The 22840-nt window shown below is 48.8% G+C and overlaps 1 protein-coding gene across 2 annotated transcripts in view; it reads right to left on the bottom strand.

The window, feature by feature from the left end:
* The window catches only part of DVL1 (dishevelled segment polarity protein 1), a 668196-nt gene that overhangs the window by 260814 nt on the left and 384542 nt on the right, over positions 1 to 22840 (bottom strand). The gene's annotated exons all lie outside the window — the stretch shown is intronic.

Raw genomic sequence — 22840 nt, forward strand, 5'->3', positions numbered from 1 at the left:
GGGCAAATGTCATCATCCACAGGTCATCAACACTATCAGGACAGTGATGTTCTGGATGTTGCTACATCGCCCATTACTTCAGAAGTTGTGGTGGATGTGGTGGTGAGAGTGCCAATTGCCTTGAGGGATTAAGAGTTGCCTGTGGTTGACCATGCTCTGTAGCACGATGAAGAATTGGTCACTGGCCTTCAGCTGCACTTGGTGTTTGATCCTGACACCCTTGAGAAGAGCACATTAACTTTTTTTAGCATGCCAATGACTAAAGTATATCAAGTCCAGATGTGTACTCAGTACGTCACCTTTGTTCCATGGAAGCAGAGTTGTGTCAGGGGAACCCTTAACAAGTTTTAACAAGGTATCATGTTGACTGTATGGGCCACCTATCATTTTTAAAGTTCACACCGCCTTTCCCATCTACTGACCCAAGAATCTGTTCATGAGGACGTCATGGACTTTGTACTTTCTTTGAATATCCAGCGGACGCGGACTGGTCAACACTCAAAGGATAACACATGGGACCTGATCTGACAGCTCGTACCAGCCATACACAAGCATTTGCATAACCGGCAATTCTCGATTTAATGTGACAACACATGCAAACATTTGTGTATGCCTTTGGTTGCATGTATCAGCACATTAAATTCATGCCTACAGGCTTTGCCAGTGCTTGATTGCAACTGTAACAGAGTCCTTGGTAGGTCTCATGGAGGCTGATGGCAACTCTAGTGGGCCTTGGCTATCCAGACAAAACTTATCTCCAGGGTAATATATGGAGACTAACGAATGGTAACGCATTACAATTGTATTAATAGGGTTATTTAACTAGCAAAGTAAATTAACTAATAAAGAAAACGTTTGTATAATGCTACAAAACAAGCAATAACAATGTACCTGTTGAATGGATCAGTATACTCTCATTAAAATGTTGGCATCTGCCATTGATACTGAAAGCACGATATTTGAATATTTGAATATGACTGTCTCTTTTTCTCCATTGATGGACAGGGTTCTCAAGTATCTGCACCATTTCTGTAGGTGCAGCAGAAGACACTTGAGAACCCTGTCCAGCAATGGAGAAAAAGAGACAGACGTGATCTTGTGTTCATAGTGTGTGCATCGTGCATCAACAACCAACCAACGCACACCATGACCGAACAACCACCCCCCACCACCACCCTCCACGCCTGGACCCCGATCAGCACCGAAGACACCATCCGCACGATGAACTCCATCCACTCCGGATCACCGACCGACCCCTGCCCTCACCACGTCTTCAACAAAGCCGACGCTGTCATCGCACCCCACCTGCGAGACATCATCAACACATCCCTCAACACCACCATCTTCCCCGAGAGCTGGAAACACGCCGAACTCAGCGCCCTACTCAAGAAACCAACAGCGGACCCCACCGACCTCAAGAATTACCGCCCCATCTCGCTCCTCCCGTTTCCAGCCAAAGTCATCGAGAAGACCGTCAACAAGCAGATGGCCGCTTTCCTCGAGACGAACGGATCCCTCGACCCCTCACAGTCCGGCTTCCGAGCCAACCACAGCACCGAGACCGCCCTCATTGCCGCCACCGACGACATCCGAGCCCTGATGGACAATGGAGAAACAGCGGCCCTCATCCTCCTAGACCTCTCCGCGGCATTCGACACGGTCTGCCACCGCACCCTAGTACGGCGCCTCAGCAACGTCGGAATCCAGGACAAGGCGCTGGAGTGGATCACCTCCTTCCTCGACGGGAGAACACAGAGAGTCCGCCTACCACCGTACAAGTCAGAGGCCACCGAAGTCATCTGCGGCGTCCCCCAAGGATCATCTCTGAGCCCCACCCTCTTCAACGTCTACATGAGCCCCCTCGCGGCCATCGTACGCAAACACAACCTCAGCATAATCTCCTACGCCGACGACACCCAGCTGATCCTCTCCCTGACCAACGACCCCGCCGCCGCCAGAGCCAACCTGCACGAAGGGATGAAAGAGGTAGCCGAGTGGATGACGACCAGCCGCCTGAAACTGAACTCGGACAAGACGGAGGTCCTCATCCTGGGCTCCTCTCCCTCCGCCTGGGACGACTCCTGGTGGCCTCCCGCCCTGGGCACCGCACCCAAACCGACAGACCATGCACGCAACCTGGGCTTCATCCTGGACTCCTCCCTCTCCATGACCAGGCAAGTCAACAACGTCTCCTCGGCATGCTTCAACATCCTACGCATGCTACGGAAGATCTTCTGGTGGATCCCCACCGAGACCAGGAAGACCGTCACCCAGGCCCTCGTCACCAGCCGACTGGACTACGGCAACGCCCTCTACGCCGGGACCACCGCCAAGCTCCAGAAGAGACTCCAGCGGATCCAGAACGCCTCAGCCAGACTCATCCTCGACATCCCACGAACCAGCCACATCTCCAGACATCTGCGAGACCTTCACTGGCTCCCCGTCAACAAAAGAATCACCTTCCGCCTCCTCACCCACGCACACAAAGCCCTACACGACCAAGGCCCGAGCTACCTCAACAGCCGAGTCAACTTCTACGCTCCCAAACGCCACCTCCGATCAGCCAACCACGCCCTCGCCGCCGTCCCCCGCATCCGAAGAGCGACTACAGGAGGAAGGTCCTTCTCCCACCTGGCCGCCAAGACCTGGAACTCCCTCCCGACCGACCTGCGCCTGACCCAAGACCACCTCTCCTTCAGGAAGAAGCTGAAGACCTGGCTGTTCGAGCAGTAGCGGCTCCCCCCCCCCCAGCGCCTTGAGACCCCACGGGTATGTAGCGCGCTTTATAAGTGTCACTGATTGATTGAATGTATAAGAAATAAGGTGTAACTCTACAGATGAAGCACATCTCGTGAGTAATGAAGTTTCACAACTAGAAATCAGATGCTCTGTTAGACATAAACTTTGGTCCACATTCCTTAAATTGTATTCCTGTGGACACCTAGAACTTGGACTTTGTGCATCTACATCAAACATCACAGCGAACTGCAGTCATCTCTTCCGGCTCCTTCCTCCTCTGATCTGTCTCTTCCACTTTTAGGCTTCAACAATGGACCAAAGAGTGACTATTGATCATCACTGATAAACTGGAGCTGGTCAATAACACCATCCTTTCCTAGACAATGGTGAAAGATTGGAAGAGCAAACAGCTTCCTCAACTGATAGCAGACTAAAGTAAATTCATTCTTGGTGTGGCAACAGGAGGGTCATTGGGGTCCAAGGTAGCGATGGCTGGCCGGTGTACAAAGGCACCCTTTAGCCAGCACAGATGATGTGAAGATTAGGGGTCTTATTTAGTTGTTGTCGGATAGAATACTCTGTCACAAATCTGGCTGATATCCCATCCTCCATATTACTGGTGCCATGGAATAGCCTTGCACTTGTAATATGGCGAACAGGAAATCTGCCGCATAAGTGACAAAGTATCCCATTCGCCAAACTCTAAATAAGGCCCTAAGATTGGGAAATTGTTTATTTTTTTTGCACAGTGCCAAATAGGGTTTATGTTCACTGTGTTATGCAGAAACATATTTCTTGCATTTAGAACAGGTGCCGTTCACAAAATATTGTGAGTGACTCATTGGATCAGGGGTTTCAACCTTCACACAAACCAAACTCCAAAACGTCAGGGTTCTTATGGTGTTTCACCTGTCGCTGCTGGCATGGCTCGCGGGTGGGGAGGCGGTGGGTCGCACTGGAAGGGGGGGTTGGGCAGGACCCCTTCCTGTGCAACCCCTTCCTGTGCGACCCCCCCTTCCCATGCGGGGAGGGTACTTTAATTTAAAAAATAATAATTAAACTTACCTGTCCACCAGCCGGGTCCCGCATCTTCTCTGCTCCTGCTCACAGGAAGCAGAAGCAGAAGCAGAAGCAGGCAGCCAGCCTCCCTCCCCTAAGCCAATCGCAACCCTGCAAGCAGTGATGTGATTGGTTGGGACGCCGCCCAGTCAGCGGCTTGTGGGAAGGCCATCTTCTCCATGCAGGCTGCAATGCAGCCTGCATGGAGAAGGGCAGAGTGCGCATGACTGGTTTGGGTGGCCCAGGGGACCGACCAATCTTTGTGCACTTGGGAGTGGGCAGGCACACCACTCCTTCCCTGGCTGCTCGTAGAGCAGCCCCCCCGCCCACCTGCCCGCCATCAAACATAAAATGGTAAAAACTAAAAGTTATTACCATTTTATGTTTCTGCTTCTCACACTGCGAGAAAGCAGTGGGGTGACGCTCCTCCGCCCTAGTGGAGGAGCGGCCCCTGTTTTCGCTGACAGGTCTCCAAAAATCCATAGGAACTGCAAAATTGCTACCAGTGATGTCTCTGTCTCTCCCTGTGGAAACCGGCAAATACACACTTCTACCAAAATTTATCTAATAGTAACTTTCAAATGTTTCGCCTTAACGAAGATTTCACACCTAAATATTTGAAAATTCATGGAATTGGAAGCCTAGTGCTCTGTGATGGGAGCTGGGTTATGAGCACATGAAAGGGGCAGCATGGACAGAGAGCTGTCTGCACACTGTTGCTTGCTTTGGAGGAGAGCTGTCTACTTCCTTTATTCGTAGGCTATCACCTCCCTCCCCTCCTTGCCTTTCCCCTCCCATCCCACCCCATTACCCCCCCCCGTCCACCCACCACAGTGCTTAATTTGTGCCAGTGGTTTCCAGCACTTAATTGTCAGCAGCGGCTCTAGTGAGAGCCCACCACATGGTGCCGCTCTCTTTTTAATTTTGCGATGAGCACAGCTGTGTTTTTTAAGTCAATATACATTGAAAATGAATAATACCAGCCTCTCATGCCATTATTATGGGTTTGTGCTGCCTGAAATAGTCTCAATTGTCACACTTGTAGGAGTGTGATGGTTAGGTGCTATGTTGGTTCTGCCATTGGCATCACTGCCAGGGTATGGGGTGGTGCAGGTTGAAGTGGCCTTCTGAGAAGAGCCCTGGCACTTATTTTTTTACAAATTAAGCACCGCTCTCTCCCTTCTCTCCCCTTCTCTCCCCTGTCCTTCCTAAAGATACCCACATTCTAAGCTTTCCAAGACTTTGCTTTTACGTTGACGCTTTCACCCAACAACGGTAAAGCTGCAGAAAGCCCAAGAGCCGTTCCACCCTCTAACTCGACGCAGAGCCGCGCCTGTCTTTCTCAAAGGCGCTGGGCAGGATGTGTGGATCATTCAATAACAAACACATCTCAAGTTAAGAAGAAAAGACCTGCACCTGCAAACATGTAAATCAGATCTGAAACCTAATACACGTGAGACAAGCAGAAGACACGGCTCGGCGCCCTACGAAACCACATCAACCGTGGACCACAGGCCATCCCTGCACTCCAACCACCGGAAGAGCCGGCACTTCTACAACAGGGATCGCCCTGATGCCCTCCAGCAACAAACCACCCTCGTTAATCAAACGCATTAAAGCACAGCCATGGCAGCATGGCTGCCTAGATGTCTAAAAGCAGACAGCAACGCGCAAACCCTTCCTATGCTGTGTGTTTAACGCTTGAAATGTACAAATAGAGGTGCAGGTACCCTGTACCAGAGTACCTGCTTGTTTCTGAGAAGTGCAGGTACTCTCCTATTAAGAGAATTACGTCACTCTTGAGAAGTGCAGGTACTCTCCCTCTCAAAATGAAAAGTGCCGGTACTTCGTACCGGACAGTACCGTCCCATTTAAAGCACTGGGTGATGTCCAAAACCGACCATACCAGTCAGTGCCCGGTGACTGGGGGAACTGCGTAAAACCTGGAGGCGGCAGAGTGGAGGTCTGACTTGATTCCGGGGTGAAGTCCCCCAAACAAAGGCTTTTGGGTGTGTTAATGGTCTCAGATAAATGTAACTGTTTCCCTCTGTAGGTGGGGGTCTTTACTGGCCAAATCCTTTGGAATATTAGGCCTCAGCCACCCTTGGAACTTCCTTTCGATCAAAATGCGTCAAGAGCCTCATACATATGAGCCCACACCCGGACGAAGTGTTTAATTGGTGAATATTTTTAGAGACATTTGTCCTCGCCTATAGTAGTAACACTTAATCTAGATTATGAATTAACTCCGCGTGCAAGATGAAAAGTGAAAATGTGCAGGCCTTTGAGCCCTTGTCGGTGTTGTTATTCTGGCATAGGCACCGACTAAAAGGCCAACGATCAAGGAGAAGGCGCTTGTTTTTCTGACACAATTAGAGGATGGAGCAGGGCAGAGCTGAGCGGCGCCCTTTTCTTAATGGGGTTCCACAGGGCAGGAAAATAGGCCAAACCCTCTAATCAGAACCCCAGCACAGTGCACCATTCACTGAAAGCCTCTTGGGGCACATGGACTATTGTTTGTACTAGGAATAGTTTAAATAAAGGGAAATGCCAAATAGGACGTAGTTCGGATTGGGAGAGTGCATCAATATTCTGATAAGTGTTTTCAAGTTGGCTGCAAATGTTCTTATGTTTAGGGGTTTTATGACATGCTGCATGCGATGGGACTGTGAGGGGTTGCAGTGGCGGCTGCCACAGAATAGTGCGGGTGAAGTGGGGCGGGAACAGGTAGAAAAAAAATGCCACTTATCTGGCTGCCGGCCGCCGCCTCTCCTCCGTACTCTTCTGTTCGTCCTGGAAGCAGGAAGCACACAGGCTTCCCTAAGCCAATCACGACGCTGCTGTCACCAGCATGACAGCAGCGTCGTGATTGGTCTGAGCACCTTCGTTCGGAGCTCAGACAGGCAGTGGGAGCCTGTGCATGTTCTCCACCCAGGCTGTGCCATACAGCCAGGTGGAGAATATACAAAGTGTGCATGCCTGTTTGACCGGCCCAGGACAGCCGACCAAACCGTCATGTGCACATTATTGTCCCAACCACTCCTCAACCGCCCTGTAAAAAATGCTGCAGTACAGAAAAATAAAATGATAACATTGTGTTATTATCATCTTATTTTCCCTTTTTTCCCCCTATTTAGCAGTGGGACAGCGCTCCTCTGCCTTAGAGGAAGAGGTGCTGCTGAGGGGCTGTAGGGAAGGATACAGGGTTAGGTGTGCAAATTCAGAGGCGGCTTTGGCAGTCAGAGTCAATACCTGACATTTAAGTCCAGCAGGACCGATAAGACTGTGGTGGATGTGGCTCTTCGGAGGGATACGCTTCCTTTGCCAGGCAGGAGAGGTGAGTTTGACACCTATTCGGAACTTTAGGAAGCCCTTTTTAAGTTTCAGGAAGATGGAAGAGTGTTCCAGAAGGTGGATCCATGAACTAAATATTGGGATACTGTGTGCCTGGGATGTCCAGAGAGGCTGCAGTCAGTGATTATTTGTATACCATGGCTGGAAGACTTTAGTTCAACACCAGGCAGCACAGCCATGGAGGGGCTTTTGGACTACACGAAGAGTCTTTAATGGTGATCCGTTTGCTTGTGAGGGATGTTGTGAAGCGGTCATTGCATCTTGAGGGGATTTAGTCCACGCGGCACGGTTTTGATCATGTAGAATTCGTCAACATTTTTTATGGAGAGGACTTTGAGAACACATATCAGTTCAGGCAATATTATGCCATGTAAAACTAAGGGATGATTGAGTGAGGTATAATGAATAGGAGGATTCCCCAATTTAGCGATGTCTTTGGACAATATTTAGCATTGAAAACTGCTGAACAATAGCTAATTTCTCACTTTAGTATCTTAGGCAGCAACCAGCAATTCCTTTTGCCATTTTTCTCTAGCTGAGGGTGCTGTGTTTAACCACGCTAGCATTAACCCCTTCCTTGCGCCCGTCGGACAACAGCCGTCGAGAGCACTACCTCCGTAGTGCTGCGCACGTCTGTTGGCTGGCGCGGCCCCACCCACTTAATGGAACGCCCCACACCGCGGTGGAATTGCCGCCGCGGGTAAGGCGTTAAATGGACTTCACACCAGCCTGGACCAGGATGCAAAACTCTTGAGGATTCACGGCAAGTGTCAATCTTCTCCTTCAAAGTACTAAAGTACATTCTGACATGCAATCTTCACACAGTAGAACTGCCTGTGGCACTATTCAGTGTTGACAAGCATGGAACGATCTGACACTCCCACTGATCTCTGACACCTGGCTCAATTACCCTATTTGTCAATCCTAATGAACGTAATCCCAGTTTTAGTGTGTTCCTCTTGTCTTTGTGCTCCGAACATCTGGTATTTTAGCCTCTGCTGTGGCTGCTGTCTACTGACTGGGCCAGGCCATGTGCTCTGTTTAAAGGTGTACACCAGTGGTTCTCAAACTTTTGACATCTGGGGAACCTCAATTAACTATTACTAGACCCGAGGACCCCCCCGAATTATTATTGGAAGCAGGAGGCCCCCAATGAGTCATGACTGCTAGCCGAGGGCCCCAGCCTAAGCATTGTCAATGCTTTGAACCGCAAAACAATTCACAATAAATACAGAAAAAACATTCAAACAAATACACAAATAATGACTAACCCTGGGCGGAGTTTGCAGAGTGGCATTACGCAAAGTGCAAAAAAAAAACTTTGCTGCACTACGCGGAGCTCTGCAAGCGGCGGGGTACGGTAGAAAAATGCAGTTTGCAGCGACTGCACAGTGCCGAATGCTTGTCCGCACTGTGCAATCTTTGCGAACAGCACCATGCACAGCGCAAGTTTACCTTTTCTGTCCCTCGAGTAGATTTTTACTCGAGCGGCAGCTTTCTCAACGCGAACGGGCAGTTTCTCAACGCGAGCAGTCGTGAGCATACGCGACCACAAGCAATGAGAAACCTGACCACCCCATGTTGAGAATTCTCGCCAAGAGGTTTATTTTCCACGCTCGCCAACTTGATGTTGGCTAAGACGAACTAGGAAAGAAACTCCGCTCTGCAAAGCGGAGTTTTCCAGAACTCCGCAAGCTCCACGTAATGCGGAGTGTGGGAAACTCTGCAAACTACGCGAGCAGCGCGAAGTTCACCACCCAAAGTTAATAATGACATACTTTATTTAATTCACACAAACATACAAGTAAAAAAAACATAATTTTACTTTTCATATGAAGGTTGGAGCTTTTCTAAGTTAAACTGAGGCCACTCATGATCCATACTATATGGTGTTTGATGCACTTGCACTGCTCCCACAAATCAATCTGAGAATGCGAACTTAATCCTTAGTCTCCAATTTCAAGTTCCCTCTCATTTACAGTACATTTAAAAATGTTCAATCATACATTTAGCTCCTTTATTTATACACACTTTATTAATCTGCAAATATTATTTAATTTCTACATAGTCGTGGACCCCCTGGGGTCCCCAGACCACAGATTAGGAACTACTTGCGTACACGTTTTATTTTCTAAATTCATTCAGTTTCCTCTATAGGTTTTCCTGCGTAGCTTCTCACAGTACAGATAGGGGAAGCCATAGCAAAGTACAGATTAAGATAAATGTTTTTAAAACTATATTGTGTAGTTTACAGTGCTCAATCTGCTAGCAGAGTATTTCAACTGCTCTGTAAAATGTGTTGCATATAATTTGTAATATTTGATTTGAATTTGAAAATATAATCAAAAGCAAATTCTCATCCTATCTGTAACTTGGGATGAAAAGCTGTTGATGAAGTTTGATTCCAGTTACCCTGTGTGTTTACAGCGGGTATAAAGCACAGGAAATGTTCTGCCTGTATCATCTATAGTGCTTCCCAAAGAAATGCCCATTTCTGTCTGAAACCACCTATAATTGGCACTTTACAGCTGCTCTGCTCTTCAGCAGCTACTTCTCATAGGATCAAATGCAATCCAAAGGATGGGAGGTCAGTGCTTACGGGAGTCTATGAGGAGACTTTGTTCCTGAATGAAATGAGTTGTGCTCTGCTCCCTTCAGAGAGCCATTCAAGTAGACCTTCTGTTGCTCTTGCCCTTCCAGAGGCCCTGACCAGCAGGGGTGGTTTTCAATTTGGTCTAAGGGCAAACCTGGGATGGGGAGGGGTGGAGCTGGAAGGCAGAAGAGAGCCCTCCGGTACTCATTAGACAAGGACCCACTGTGCAGTTTTTTAGGTGCTCGGACCCTTAGGACAATGTTCAATGTATTTTTATAAAGTTTATGGACAATTGTCTAAATAAACTTGTTTTCTACCTACCTTAGGACACATTTCACTGCACCAATCACAATTCAAAAACTTGAAGTGCATCACAGTGTCATTAAAGTAGAATTGGTAAGCATGGGTGTATTTAAAGATTTGTCTAGGAATCACTACCAGTAGTAAACTACTTTAATGTGTTAAAAACCCATGTGTATTCCAAAGTAAGGAGGGAGCCTTATTGGGGAAAGAAGAAAAGAGGACTTTCCAGCATACTTCAGAGAAGGATTCCTGACTGCTTTCTAGACCTTGGGGAGAACTGTCCCCAATTCTGTCCTGAGCTTGTGCCTCATTGCCTGCAGCACTCGTCACCAGAAGTGGCGGCACGCGTTTCCTGCCTTTGCGTCCAAAGGTATTTTTTGACCTCTACTGAGAAAACCCTTCCTGCTACCAGAACTTGCTTCTAGAAGCCTGAGTGTCATGCAGCAGAAAAGAGCCTGCTTGCTCTAAGTTTCTTTCCAGCAGATGAGGAATTCGCCATATAAAACGTTAGCTTGTATCCATACTCCGGTGCTCTGAGAGCGCCTGTTAACAGGAGTTTTACTTGGTGCGCTTAGCTCCTAAGAAAGCTACAACTTGTACGGTGGACTTTGCAAATGATGTTTTAACTTTGAATCTTTGGCATTGAAGCCATCACTTGAACCATGTACACCAAAAGAAAATAGGTCCGGGTACCAAAATCAAAATGGCCCCCATTTGTGAATTTGAGAGCTAAAAAAGTGGCCCATGTTTGCAAACTTGGGCAGTTTTGAACTTGTAAAGACACACTGTATAAGTGTTTTGCAAGGTAGGGAAGACTGCTTGGATTTGAGGCTGCTGCAGGCAATGTTTATTTTAAATCAGGGAAACTAACAGTAAAAACAGGCCCAGAAGGCCATAAAACAGGCCCATAAACAGCCCACAAACTGCCCAACACACTGACCTGTCAGAGCAGCCCACCAAGCACTGCCTGATTGCCTGACAGGTCAGTCCGACTCTGTTCCCCAAACTCGCACCAGTTGCAGCCACAAAATGTACTAGAATATCAGAGACTCCAGCAAAGCATGGTCTGGAATCCCTGCCTTTAAATCGTCTGCATCCTGGATTATTTGAAGCTAGGATAGCTGTCCCTCCAAAGCAGCTTGACGCTACCTCACAGGAGCTTCACAGGATTCAAGGCAGAGACTTGGCAGTCCTGACACAGCATTCGCCCTCTAGTTTCATGCCATGCGATTTCACACTTTTAAACCACCCATTCACCTGCAAAACCAAAAGCACGTGTTTTTTAGCTTTCAAACCAACTTACCATGTAATTGACACCACTTTCCCTGTTGAGATAGAATGGTTCAACCCATTGACTTAAATTAAGCATTTACTTCGAACTTGCCTTAAACTCTTGTTTAACTTGGACTATTTTGGCCCCTATTTATTCTTTTATCATTTTTGGTACTTTTACAATATCCCTTTACCTAAAGTTTACTCACTTTATGGTAGAATGTGACTCAACTTGTAGTATCAAATGTTTAACTTTTTAATAAACTTTGTTACCATAATTACATATTTTAATCACATCTGTGACTAAATGTTATGCACACACGTCTGTACATTTTTTCGAAGTGTCTTGTTGGCTGCCCCAAGCAACCACTAGCAAGCCAATGATTCCTCACAATAACCAGCAGACAAACTCTGTTGGTCAGATTGTTGTGACTTGTGGGAGCTCGTCATTGTTTTTTTTATTGGCATTTCGTAAAGATAACAACAAGAAGGTGAAAGCCTCTGGAAGGGTAAGGAAGGGAGGGAATCGGGGTAAAAATAAGACACAGCAATGAATTAATTTTTAGTGCATGAACAAGCATTCAAACGTCACTCCATTAGAGAGATGTTCTAGATAGTTAGGCACGCTCTTCTTCTCCGCTCTAGGACTCATGTGTCGGGCAGGCGAGTGCTCGAGGACCGCATGGTCACGTGCAGTGGTAGCGTGGGTAGGTGAAGAGACTGCCCCAGGATCCAGCATATCCACCTTCGTGCTTGGCTGAGGGGTAGGTTCTTTTTGTCTTAAGTAGGCCAACAGTGGTTCCCAAATGTCCTTCGGGCAGGATCTCGGTGGCATGAGCTCCCAGTAGTTGGAAAGCTGCTCCTAGCAATAAACCACATCATTCAGCCAGGTCGCAGACTTTGGTGCAAGCCCCCAGTGTATGGTGACTCACCGTTTGTCTAGGAGCAACAGCATTGCGGCAGCGGCGGCTCTAGGCTCATGGTGGCCCTGGGCAGGGAGCGTAGGTAGGGGGCCCCGGAAGAGGGGTCCGGGCTGGGCTGAGCGTGGAGACCAGTGAAAAAAGGGGGGGGGGGGGGGGTCAGGGTGTTTGGAAGTGGAACAGAGCCGGAGGCTGCCAAATCCCTTCCAGGGGCCGCCACGCAAATATGTATCCACCCTCAGAGGATTATTATATTAAGGATATATATTGGCCTGGTGGCCCCTGGGGTTTGGCGGCCCTGTGCAGGTGCACAGCTTGCACATGCCTAAGGCCGCCCCTGATTGCGGTGAGACGACGAACTCCAGAAGGGACATCTTTAATGTATCTTAGGAGTCCGACTAATAGGGTCTAAGGTGGCGAATGGCCAGTTATCTGGGTCAGGTCCCCTTGTACTGCAGTCCAGTAGATAGTTGCGCATGCGCGCCACCAGGCGAGATGAAACAATATGTGGCCTGTGTAGTGATGCCCCTCCTGAGGGCCGTTGCTCTGGCGCCTTCGTCTTGCAACGGCGGAAGCATGGGATTGCGCGCCAGTGGGGCTGAAGGAGCATAAATGCAGGGGAGCTGGGCACGACGTTGCATGTCATCCCACGCCCAGCGAACGCTCTCCACCATATTAATCTCCGCTCGCGGTGGCCTGTAATGCTGGTAGAGTGCCATTGCCAACGGCCATGGGGCGGCCGGTCTGCTTCTACCACCGTGTGAGGCTGAAAGCGTGTGGGATATAGACAGTAATGCATGTATTGGGCTTGTATGCAGGGTGTGTATAGGGTCATGTCAGGTGCATTCATGTGTCCCTGCTGGAATGGCAGGGTAAGCCTCTTCCATGTGATTCGCTGCTGCCTGCCGACCCAGACTAGGGTTATCAGATTGGAGCGTAGTTGCTGCAAAAAGTGTGTAGTAAGTGGGAGCAGGAGGTTGATTTGGAGATAAAGGAATTTGGGTAAAACGGCCATTTTCACAATAGCGATGCTCCCTGTCATGGAGAGAAGCAGCCGGGTTCATGTCAGAATCTGCTCCTCCAACCACGTTATGGCCCTGCCATATTAGCCCTTCAGAGTTCGTCCATGTCTCGACTAAGCCATATGCCCTGGTAGCCCACCGGGTCAGTGGCCCACTGTAAGGGATATTCAGACTCGAAAGGCTGCGTACCGGAGGTAAGGTGGAAGAGAGTAGATTTAGCCCAATTGATGTGAATGCAGAATACTCACCAAATCTGATTACTTCCTGGATTATGGAGCTCAGCCATAGTTCACAACAATCCTGTGGTCTCTGCCACCAAGAGTCTAAACTTTTGATTCCCTAAAATAATGTTTCTACGCTGCCACTCGCAAGACACAACAAGCATTGACAAAGCCAATAGGTCTTGCCTACATTATTTTTATTACGAGAATTAGTGTTATAGCAAAGTATTGAAGAACAGCTTTATTTAGTGGTTGATTTGATGCGTATAATACAAGGCATGACACCTTTCGGGCTCTGCGGACTGATTTGTTCTATATACAGTGAGAAAGCTGACAAAGTAGGACTTCACACAATTAAAGTTTGCCACGTTTGGAATTTTATGCATTGACAAACTTTTTTTTTAAAGGTTTAAAATCCTGAAAAAATATTTTTGTGGGAGAAAAATGGGATGTCAAAAATTATTTTGATGGAAAGGTTCTGTGAAGGTGACAGTACTGCAACTTCAAAGTTAGTGCAGCTTTTCCAAGAACAATTTCTTTTCAAGAAGACTTTCCAATAAGACTTGTTTAGGTGTTCGCATATTTTGACAGATAGTTATAATGCCTCACTCCACACCTCTTTTTCCATATCACCCTTAGAGGTCTTGTGTTGTGCTGTGATACTTTTGAACTGTAGCCAGGTTTCACCAAGTGACTTTATTGAGAATTAGAAGTGATACACTAGAGCCACCTAGTGGCGAGGAGCCCAACATGCTGATGTTAGTTCATGTGTCAACAGTTTATTTAGGAGTTTAGAGGGAAACTGGCACGTTACCATCAACATATTTACTTTAGTTTTCATCTTGTTTGGAAATAAGATGTTCTATTTCATCTGAAAAAATGGCCTCAGCGGTGGTTCTGGCGCTCTTGGACCACGTTTTCCCACCTTTCAAAATAGAAAAAAACATAATCTAAGCACAGGCTGACTGGCCGGGTTGGAAATTGTTCTTTAGAAAAACATAATATCTGTGATTTTGAAATTTAAAAACGAGCTCCATGACCTTGGTGTTTAATTTGTAAAAATAATACAAGTAAAGGGCTCCAAAGTTTTCCTTCGCAACACGCAACCGACGCTGAAGAATGCAGAGTTTGCAGAATATCAGCGCTACCAAGTCTTGTTTGCCTCTCGTGCATCTTTTTTCCTCCATCCTGCACTTCCATTCTCCAAATCTCACGCTTGCTCCTTTTTCTCCCCCTTCTTTCATTTTCTGCTTGTCTCTATCTTGCTTTGAGTGAAAGTTTGTTGATGAAAATAAGTCTTGGCCCCCAAAAATGAACGTTAATTCCCACCACCTGGAAACCAGTGCCATCAAGGTGCCAACCAGGGCCGGACTGGGAACCAAAACCGGCCCTGGCAAAGTGCTCGGTCGGGCCCCCGGGGGTTGGAGGGTGCGGCCGAGCTGTTTGCCAGGGCCGGTTTCGCCCTATTTTGTTACAAGGGCCGATTTTGCAGCTATGCTGCAAAAACGGCCCTGTAAAAAAGATGGCCCCCCAGGGGCCCAAAACCGGCCCCACCCTTGCGGCCCACCAGGGGAATGCCCGGTGCCCGCTACAGCCAGCTTTAGAGTGAAAGAAGCAAACGCTATGGACATTTGCTGGCTGGGGGGCATCAAAAGAACTTCTCTGTTCACCTAGTTCATACCAGTGGTGCCTGCCTAGTTCGGAGAAAAGTTTACTTGTCAAGGGGAAAAAGTAATTTTACTGTGCATTTAGAGGGCGAGGTCTATTGCTTCCCCGCTAAAATCAATGTTGTCTTTTAGACCCAGTGGTTTCTGACTGGCTGGGACGCACTGAAGCCAGACAGAATCCACCGTCCTGGATAGGATGAGTATGATGTACTCGTCATGTAACCCATGCCCACCCTCTGATATCTTGGCACAGAGCAGTCAGGCTTATCCTCAGGGTGAACGTGTCAAGTATATGGCATACCACCATCCTCACAAGATGCCAGGTCTAACACTTGTCCACCCCAACATAAAGTGATGAGAACTACCCCACCTCAGGGGAGTCCTCATCACTAAGGAGGAAGAATCTGGAAAGACCATTAGCATTGGCGTGTTCTGTTCCAGGGCGGTGCTCTACCGTGAAATCCATTTCTTGTAGGCAGATGGACCACCTCAACAGTTTAGGATTCTCACCCCTCATCTGCATAAACCATCTGAGGGGCATGTGGTCTGTCTGAACCCAGAAAAGAGTCCCAAATAAGAAGGGCCTCAGATCTTCAGTGCCAAGACCACAGCAAAGGCTTTTTGTTCCCTGGGAAGTAGTCTCATGCTAAAAAAGGCTACAGGTTGGTCCACGCCCTTCTCATTTAGCTGAAAAAGCACGGCCCACACACCATACTTGAGGCATCAGTCTGCACTACAAACTCCTGGGAGAAGTCAGGAGTCTTGAGCATGGGTGCAATGCACATGGCCTCCTACAGGGTGTTGAACGGCGTCTGGCATGCCTCAATCCAGATCACCAACGCGGCTGCTTCTTCGAAGTTATCTCTGTCAAGGGGGCTACAATGGTGCCATACCCCTTGACAAATAGTCGGTAGTATCTGGTGAGGCCTAAAAAGACTATCACCTCTGTCTGGGTCTTGGGCAGTGGCTACTCATCCGCTAAGGTGGAGGAGAGTCGCCCCACGGCTCTTTGAGCAGTGCCAAAACATACAAATAAAATGATAATAACAAGACGGTATTATCACTTTATTTTTCTGTGTGGGACTCGGAGCCAGGTCAGGCGGTACTGGCTGAGCTTGCCAGAGCAGAGTGAGGATTGGTTTGCACTCCTTAAGTGCACATGATGGTTTGGCTGGCCCTCTTGGACCTGCCAACCCGGCATACACACTTAGCATGTTCTCCACCTGTCTGTGTTGCACAGTCCAGTTAAGAACATGCCCAGGCTCCCAGCCATTGCCCGAGTGGCCAAACAGGCCACTCAGACCAATCACCACGCTGCTAATGCAGCGTGGTGATTGACTGTGAGAATCTGGGAGCCTGGGTATTTCCAGTGCTGCCAGTGCAGAGTGAGGACGGAGGAGACTCGTGAATTGGCGAAGGTAAGTTATTTTTATTTTATTTTTTCATCCCCCCGCCCACCACCCCTTTCTGGGGCAGCTGCCACTGGTCTTGGGAGGTGACCAAGCCAGAAAAGCATCAATTTGTGGTTGTTGTGGCGCCCCCTGCTTGGTATCCCAAGTAAACCACAGAGCCCTGCCCTTTCTGGCACTTACTGGCCTTGATAGTGAGTCTGGCACACTGCAGTGACCTCAATTTTACCCAGAAATGGTACAAATAGTGCTCCCAACTGAAGCTGAAAACCTCAATGACATCAAGGTATGCAGTTCTTAAGCACCACGAGGACTAGGTTAGCCAGCCTCTGAAAGGTAGCAGGAGCGTTCCTCCACCCAAAGGGCATAACCCGGAACTAGAATTGCCATTCTGGCATCGAGAAGGCTGACCTCTCTTGCACTCCCGTCGGTCAAGGCAATCTGCCAGTACCCAGACATAAGATCAAATGTACCAAGGAATGTGGCTGCCCCTAGCCGATCAATAAGTTCATCCGCTCAGGGGTGGGGTACACGTCAGACCAGGTGATTGCATTGAGCCCACGGTAGTCAACACAGAACCGAAGTTTAGATGCAATGCCAGGGGGAGCAACCTTGGGCAACAATACTACAGTACCAGACCAAGGGCTGTTGAAAGGCTCAATCACCCCAAGGAATAGCATCTTGGAACCCTCTTCCCAGATGCTAATTCTTACCTTGTCTAACAACCTATACGTTTTATGCTTAACAGGTAGGCTATACCCCATATCAATATCATGAGTGCAGCAGTGGTTGACCCCGGGGGTGAGCGAGAAGAGGGGAGCAAACTACCCCATCAATGGATGTCAGTTTTTTGTTGCTCCCGGGTCAAAGTAGGGGAGAGACTCACCCCCTCTACTGACCCATCCTACTCCATGAAGGAAGAGGTTCGGTCTCCGCTTCCACTCCATCATCCATGACCATGAGGATGGTCAATTCAGTCCTCTCAAAATGTGGCCTGAGCCGGTTCACATGCAGGACCCTCAGTCCACCAATTCGATGACTTCACTCTTGCACTCCTTCACATCAAATGGCCCTGACCACTTGTCCTGTAGAACTTTACTGGGGCCATGACCCACTTTCTGGCCAGACTGAAACTCAACCAGAGTGGCGTTCTGGTCGTACCATCATTTCATATCCTCCTGTTTAGCTTCAAGGTTCCCCTGAGCAAGCTTCCTGAAGCGTGCTATTTGGTTGCGGAAGGCCAGGATATAACTGAATACATCCTGGGGTAGCTTCCTGGGAGCTTGCTCCCAGCCCTCCCTCACCAAACTGAGAGGACCCTCACAGGGTGCCCATACAGAGGCGCAAATAAGCTGAAGCCAAACCCCTTTAGTGGGATATTCCTGTAGGCAAACAGAAGGCATGGCAGGAGGGCATCACACTTATGCCTCATGGTGTCTGACAGACCCATAATCATGCCCTTAAGGGTACGGTTGAATCTCTCAACCAACCCATTGTTTTGAGGGTGGTAGGAGGGCGTTAACCCATACTCCTTCAATGTTGCCTTCATGTACGAGGACATGAAGTTGGCAGCCCGGTGGGAGATCACCTCCTTGGGGAAACCCACGTGGGTAAATATCTTCAACAGTGCCCGGACCACAGCTGGTGCCATTACATTCCTCAGGGGGATCGCTTCTGGGTACCGGAGGGCAAGGTCTATCAAGACCAAGATAAACCTGTTCCACATGGTAGTCTTGGGATCCAGAAGCCCCACAATGTCAGTGCCCACCCGCCTAAAAGTGGGACCCATGACAGGGAATGGTTGCAGGAAGGGTCGTGCAACTGTCCCAAGTCTTGTTGCTTGCCTGGCAGGTAGGACAGGACCAATAGAATGTATCTGAGGCCTTCCTCATTTAAAGCGAATAGAAATGGGTGGCAAGCCCTGACCCAAATGACCTGCCAGCGGCACATCATAATCAAGACCCAATAGGAAGGCTCTGAAACACTGGGGTACCACCAGAACACAGGATGACCCAGGTTCAGCAGCCTTAGGCTCACTATACAGGAGACCATTCCTCCAATAAATCAAGTGAGTTCCAGAAGGGTCACCAGCTGCCTGGGCATCAGCCTGTCCCCGAAGACCCATGAGAGTAGGGCACACTCTCTGCGCGACGCAGAACTCCTCCCTATAGGGACCTCCGTCCTGCTGTGAATTGGTCAGCTCAGTCAGGTCCCCTATTACAGTCACATCTTCCCTTGTAGGTTCCGGGGCATCCCCCTCAGGGTCAGCCTCCTTCAGGACAGTGGGAATGTCGGATCAGGTTTCCCATGTCCCTTGCCCCTTCTCTTCCTGGCAGGGACCTGGACCACTGCTTCATGCTCTGGGTCCTCCTGACCACCCTCTTGTGCTGCCCTTTACCATGTGGTCAGGCACAAACACTCAGGCAGCCAAACACCTCCAAGTGTGACCGGAGCTCCACCTACGTCCAGCAAGTAAATTCCGGGTTGTTGCCGAGCAGACAGTCCACATGCATAGATGGACTTACGGCTACCCTCAAGGAACAGGACCCCCCCCTCCCCCATTCAAATGGAAACTATGCCACTAAACAGTGGCTCTCACTGTTGTCTGCTGCAACCACTTGGTGAACCATGTTATGAACGACCTGTTGTCCAGGCACCAGATGACACCAGACGGTCGTCATACTAGCCTGTGTCTCACAGAGCCTGCACACTATGCCCTTTAATGGTCACCCACTGCGTGTACTTCCTAGTATTATCAGGCATCAGGGTTCTCTAGACCACTTCACTGTCAGCCAGAGACACTAGGGTTATTCCAGATGGCTCCCCACTATCAACTGGGATCGATTTCTCCCCAACCGCAATCTCCTCCTCCCCCAGTGTCTGCCCATCGGTGGGGGATGGTGTCTGCCTAGGACATATGGAATCCACCAATAGTGTCCTTCTTGCAGACAAGCATAACACCTGGCGTGTCACTTCCCTGCAGGCTTACATGTAGGGAACCATCTCTTTTTGTCACCAGGGTGTTGGGAATCCTTTCCTAGGGACATTGTTTGGGGCCCCTGAGAGACCTCCTTACTTTTATTTTTCCCCTACCTCCTTCTTCTGTGGGGAACCCGCCTCAAACTTGGCTTGCTCTCCCCCAGAAACCTTCTTGTGGACCCGGATGGGAGCCCTGCGGTTCTCCTCCTCAGCAAGCTCTCTGGGAAAGCTTCTTATCAATCAAGTGCTGGAGCAGCTCTCTAGAACAAAGGCGAAGCATGTGCTCTTGGGCAATCAAATTGTACAGCCCATTATAGTCCACCAGCTTATTGCCCTTCACCCAACCATCCAATGCCTTGCAAAAATAATCCACACAATCTACCTAGGTCTGAGTGGTCAGTTTCACACTGTCCCTAAACTTCTGTCTGTACTACTCAGGGGTCAACACATATTTCCTGACCAGGACCTCCTTCGGGGTAGGATACTTCAGCAGGTCATGCTCCTCAAGGGCCAGCAAGGTGTCCCTCCCCTCAGGTAGAAAGTACTTCCGCACACTCGCCCCGATTCCCCCTCATCGATCCTGTGCATTTGTAAGGCTATTTCATAGGCCTCAAGCCACCGGTCTAAGTCATCCCTCACTCCATAATCAGGAACCAGACCCTTAGGTGTGTGGACTCTTTTGTCTGAAGACATGATTGAAATGCTGCCACCATCTGTGCTCGCCTCAGTCGTCTTGACTTTTAAGTCCAGCTCTCTCATGCTAAACTCTTGAGACAACATCATTTTCTTTTCTTCCATCGCCACCTTGCCTTCTCATTTTCCCCCTTCAGTCTGGCCAGCTCCAACTTGAGCTTTCTTTCCTCTCAGCTGTCCTCTAGCTCTTCTGGGGACAACCCCCTAGAGGAACCATTGCTGCCAGACCTGAAGGCTTCTATGCTCCCCTTCGGTAGCTCCTGCTCCTCACATCCACTACACCACCATCCCTGAAATCCATAGTTGCACCTCTAGCCGCCAGTCAGGCCCTCAATGCCCTTTGCAGCGCCTCTTTTCTACTTTGGCCTTTCAAAGAGCATATCAAGTCTCTGCAGAAACCTTTGAAATGGGCTTTAGTATAGGTTTCCAACTTACCCTGCTCATACTCCACTACTGCAGTTACCTCTGCTGGTTCTCCAGACTTAGACATGACTGTTGTGAACACAGAAAGGTTTCCAAATTAGAATGTCAAAACACAGAAAAGGGAACTCCAAGGCAAGACAACAATATTGCACACTGGAGTCGTAGTGAAACACTGTGTTGCCAGGGCTTGTGCCAACACACGTCCCATCCTCACTGCTCATCATCAAATGTTAGACCCAGCGGTTTCGGACTCGCCAAGACGCACACAAGCCAGACAGAATCCAACGTCCTAGATCGGATGAGTACAATGCACTTGTCAGATAACCTGTGCTCAACCTTTTGTAGCTTGGCACAGGCTTATCCTCTGGGTCAAAGTGTCAAGCATTAGCACAATACCAGCCTCACAACACACTGAAAAATTACTCCACACCATATGCATAAGACACTGGTCTTTGTATTACACACACATTGAAATAAAAGCGACATACACATTGGATATGTGCTTCATATGTAATTGTCGAACTTTCCCATTTGCAGCAGAACGGTATAAACATATATGCGCCAGTCATAGGCCTTCACTAGCCCTGTTATCCCCTCAGCCTTGTAAACGATATAAACCCATGTCCGTACTTCCCTGAGGTATTCACAATCCAATCGATCCCTCCCATATCAACAGCAGAAACATTATTTGCATGCTGTCAGAAGTATTCCACTTTTCTGCTATCACATTAGCAGAAAACACGAAATTCCCAAATATCGCATACCCCATACAATTGTAATGGTCAATAAATTACTGGTTTTGACAATGCCTCATGAATCATCCCCCTTAGCCAACGATACACATTGCACCTGCTGGCAACACTTTGATTAGTCTGTTGGGATCCCATAAAGTGAAAGAGGTGTGAGCCGCAGTTGCTCCAGGCAGCCAGCTATGGGTGTCCACAAGGAACAATGAAACCCCTCGCTCCAGTCAGGATGCTTACTAACAACAGACTACCTCGTGGCGTGAGTCCGGTGGGAGGGAGCAGGTAACCTCAGACTGAGGCAGCGATGTCAGGCACTGTCGTCCTCCTGATCTGGAGGTCAGAGACAGTCCAGGCTTCCGGCTCAGGGTACACAGACACTGCAAATGTCCCCCAACACTTCAGACACCACATGCTACAAAGTGTAAGCTAGCACAAGTATCCAGTTGCAAGCTCACGTCTCTCTGACTCTGCAAACTTCCCAGCACTCCATGAATTTCTCACGTTACGCCACCTCAGGTGGGTCACTGATCTTTATGAGCACACTCCTCTGCACTTTGTGATTACTACATACGTCAGGACGGTTCTTGTCCCAACCGATAATAACTTCCACCCATTTCTGCTGCACCCTGAGCGTTCCTCATGATCTTGTGGAAATAGAGAGATCCTTTCTGTCCCTGGGATCTCGAGGACAGGAGACCAGCCAACCGGCCCTTAGAGAGTGCCCAGGGACCTGGGCCTCGACAGTTGGCAATTAGCTGCAGGCTAGCAACGTCCAGGTAAAATGTTATGTTACGAGGTTTTATATAGCGCATAGCTGCCCCAGCAAAGCGGCGTCCCAGCGCTGACCGGCAGAGAGATTGGGAGGCTGCAGAAAGAGGACAGATCCTAAGTCAGCGGAAAAAGGTGAGTATTAATGGCCTTGAGTTAAGCCTAGTAGTTGTCCATACTGCAGATGTGGACAGGGAGAGAGTTCCAAAGTTTAGCCACCAAAGTGCGGAAGAGACGTCCTCCTGCGTGCACCTTCCTCACCCGAGGGACAACCGCCAGATGCTGGCCCATAGATTGAAGTTGGCGAGTAGGTGTATAGGGTAAGAGCAGATTTGCCAGAAGGCTAGGGGTGGAGAGATTCATCATTTTGAATTCAGAGGGACTGAAACTTGACGTGCCTAGCCACCGGCAACCAATAGAGTCGGCAGATGGTGTTAGTCGTGGAACAAGTCCTAGGAAGGCCAAGGTAAGTTCTAGTAGCCACATTTTTAACCCTCTGCAGTCGTAGAATTTCAGCCTTGTTAACTCCCAGGTAAAGAGAGCTGGCATAGTCTAACCTAGACATGATGGTGGCCTGGATGATGACTTGGTGAGTGGAAGGATCAAAGAAACTTAGCAATAGTTTGAGCCCATGCAGGAGTCCAAAGCAGGTACCTGATGTAAATACAAATA

The sequence above is a fragment of the Lissotriton vulgaris genome, chromosome 5 (genome assembly GCF_964263255.1).
Source record: "Lissotriton vulgaris chromosome 5, aLisVul1.2, whole genome shotgun sequence".
NCBI classification, from domain to species: Eukaryota; Metazoa; Chordata; class Amphibia; order Caudata; family Salamandridae; genus Lissotriton; species Lissotriton vulgaris.